Below are 3839 nucleotides of genomic sequence, written 5' to 3' on the forward strand. Positions count from 1 at the left end.
ATTGTCTCATTTACTTTCCATAACCCAATCTTGCTGTTTAACCACTCGGTTATTGTATTGTCTCATTTACTTTCCATAACCCCATCTGGCAGTTTAACCACTCAGTTATGGTATTGTGTCTCATGTACTTTCCATAAACCCATCTTGCTGTTTAACCCCTCAGTTATGGTATTGTCTCATTTACTTTCCATAACCCCATCTTGCTGTTAAACCACTTAGTTATTGTATTGTGTCTCAATTACTTTCCATAAGCCCATCTTGCTGTTTAACCACTCAGTTATGGTATTGTGTCTCATTTACTTTCCATAACCCATCTTGCTGTTTAACCCCTCAGTTATTGTATTGTGTTTCTTTTACTTTCCATAACCCAATCTTGCTGTTTAACCACTCAGTTATGGTATTGTGTCTCATTTACTTTCCATAACCCCATCTTCCTGTTTAACCACTCAGTTATGATATTGTGTCTCATTTACTTTCCATAGCCCCATCTTGCTGTTTAACCACTCAGTTATGGTATTGACTCATTTACTTTCCATAACCCCATCTTGCTGTTTAACCCCTCAGTTATGGTATTGTCTCATTTACTTTCCATAACCCCATCTTGCTGTTTAACCCCCGGTTATGGTATTGTGTCTCATTTACTTTCCATAACCCCATCTTGGTGTTTATCACATCAGTTATGGCATTGTGCCTCATTTACTTTCCATAACCCCATCTTGCTGTTTAACCACTCAGTTTTTGTATTGTCTCATTTACTTTCCATAGCCCCATCTTGCTGTTTAACCACTCAGTTATGGTATTGTGTCTTATTTACTTTCCACAGCCCCATCTTGCTGTTTAACCTCTCAGTTATGGTATTGTCTCAATTACTTTCCATAACCCCATCTTGCTATTTAACCACTCAGTTATGGTATTGTGTCTCATGTACTTTCCATAACCCCATCTTGCTGTTTAACACATCAGTTATGGTATTGTGCCTCATTTACTTTCCATAACCCCATCTTGCTGTCTAACCACTCAGTTATTGTATTGTGTCTCATTTACTTTCCATAACCCCATCTTGCTGTTTAACCACTCAGTTATGGTAGTGTGTCTCATTTACTTTCCATAACCCCATCTTGCTGTTTAACCAATCAGTTATGGTATTGTGTTTCATTTACTTTCCATAACCCCATATTGCTGTTAAACCACTCAGTTATGGTATTGTGTCTCATTTACTTTCTATAACCTCATCTTGCTGTTAAACCCCTCAGTTATGGTATTGTGTCTCATTTACTTTCCACAACCCCATCTTGCTGTTTAACCCCTCAGTTATGGTATTGTGTCTCATTTACTTTCCATAACCCCATCTTGCTGTTTAACCCCTCAGTTATGGTATTGTGTCTCATTTACTATCCATAAACCCATCTTGCTGTTTAACCACTCAGTTATGGTATTGTGTCTCAATTACTTTCCATAACCCCATCTTGCTGTTTAACCCCTCAGATATGGCATTGAGTCTCATTTATTTTCCATAACCCCATCTTGCTGTTTAACCCCTCAGTTATGGTATTGTGTCTCATTGACTTTCCATAAACCCATCTGGCTGTTTAACCACTCAGTTATGGCATTGTGTCTCATTTACTTTCCATAACCCCATCATGCTGTTTAACCCCTCAGATATGGCATTAAGTCTCATTTACTTTCCATAACCCCATCTTGCTGTTTAACCCCTCAGTTATGGCATTTTGTCTCATTTACTTTCCATAACCCCATTTTGCTGTTTAACCCCTCAGATATGGCATTGAGTCTCATTTACTTTCCATAACCCCATCTTGCTGTTTAACCCCTCAGTTATGGCATTTTGTATCATTTACTTTCCATAACCCCATCTTGCTGTTTAACCCCTCAGTTATGGCATTGTGTCTCATTTACTTTCCATAACCCCATCTTGCTGTTTAACCACTCAGTTATGGTAGTGTGTCTCATTTACTTTCCATAACCCCATCTTGCTGTTTAACCATTCAGTTATTGTATTGTGTCTCATTTACTTTCCATAAACCCATCTTGTTGTTTAACCCCTCAGTTATGGTATTGTGTCTCATTTACTTTCCATAAACCCATCTTGTTGTTTAACCCCTCAGTTATTGTATTGTGTCTCATTTATTTTCCATAACCCCATCTTGCTGTTTAACCACTCAGTTATGGTATTGTCTCATTTACTTTCCATAACCCCATCTTGCTGTTTAACCACTCAGTTATGGTATTGTCTCATTTACTTTCCATAACCCCATCTTGCTGTTTAACCACTCAGTTATGGTATTGTGTCTCATTTACTTTCCATAAACCCATCTTGCTGTTTAACCACTCAGTTTGGTTATTGTCTCATTTACTCTCCATAACCCCATCTTGCTGTTTAACCCCTCAGTTATGGCATTGTCTAATTTACTTTCCCTAACCCCATCTTGCTGTTTAACCACTCAGTTATTGTATTGTCTCATTTACTTTCCATAACCCCATCTTGCTGTTTAACCCCTCAGTTATGGTATTGTGTCTCATTTACTTTCCATAACCCCATCTTGCTGTTTAACCCCTCAGTTATGGCATTTTGTCTCATTTATTTTCCATAACCCCATCTTGCTGTTTAACCCCTCAGTTATGGTATTGTGTCTCATTTACTTTCCATAACCTCATCTTGCTGTTTAACCACTCAGTTATGGTATTGTGTCTCATTTACTTTCCATAAACCCATCTTGCTGTTTAACCCTTCAATTATGGTATTGTGTCTCATATACTTTCCATAACCCCATCTTTCTGTTTAACCACTCAGTTATGGTATTGTCTCATTTACTTTTCAAACCCCATCTTGCTGTTAAACCACTCAGTTATGGTATTGTGTCTCTTATACTTTCCATAACCCCATCTTGCTGTTTAACCCCTCAGTTATGGTATTGTGTCTCATTTATTTTCCATAACCCCATCTTGCTCTTTAACCACCCAGTTATGGTATTGTCTCATTTACTTTCCATAACCCATCTTGCTGTTTAACCCCTCAGTTATTGTATTGTGTTTCATTTACTTTCCATAACCCAATCTTGCAGTTTAACCACTCAGTTATGGTATTGTAGCTCATTTACTTTCCATAACTCCATCTTCCTGTTTAACCCCTCAGTTATGATATTGTGTCTCATTTACTTTCCATAGCCCCATCTTGCTGTCTAACCACTCAGTTATGGTATTGACTCATTTACTTTCCATAACCCCATCTTGCTGTTTAACCCCTCAGTTATGGTATTGTCTCATTTACTTTCCATAACCCCATCTTGCTGTTTAACCCCCGGTTATGGTATTGTGTCTCATTTACTTTCCATAACCCCAGCTTGCTGTTTATCACATCAGTTATGGCATTGTGCCTCATTTACTTTCCATAGCCCCATCTTGCTGTTTAACCACTCAGTTATGGTATTGTGTCTTATTTACTTTCCACAGCCCCATCTAGCTGTTTAACCTCTCAGTTATGGTATTGTCTCAATTACTTTCCATAACCCCATCTTGCTGTTTAACCACTCAATTATGGCATTGTGTCTCATTTACTTTCCATAACCCCATCTTGCTGTTTAACCCCTCAGTTATTGTATTGTGTTTCATTTACTTTCCATAACCTCATCTTGCTGTTTAACCCCCGGTTATGGTATTGTGTCTCATGTACTTTCCATAACCCCATCTTGCTGTTTAACACATCAGTTATGGCATTGTGCCTCATTTACATTCCATAACCCCATCTTGCTGTCTAACCACTCAGTTATTGTATTGTGTCTCATTTACTTTCCATAACCCCATCTTGCTGTTTAACCACTCAG

This window comes from Palaemon carinicauda, chromosome 1 (assembly GCF_036898095.1).
Source record: "Palaemon carinicauda isolate YSFRI2023 chromosome 1, ASM3689809v2, whole genome shotgun sequence".
NCBI classification, from domain to species: Eukaryota; Metazoa; Arthropoda; class Malacostraca; order Decapoda; family Palaemonidae; genus Palaemon; species Palaemon carinicauda.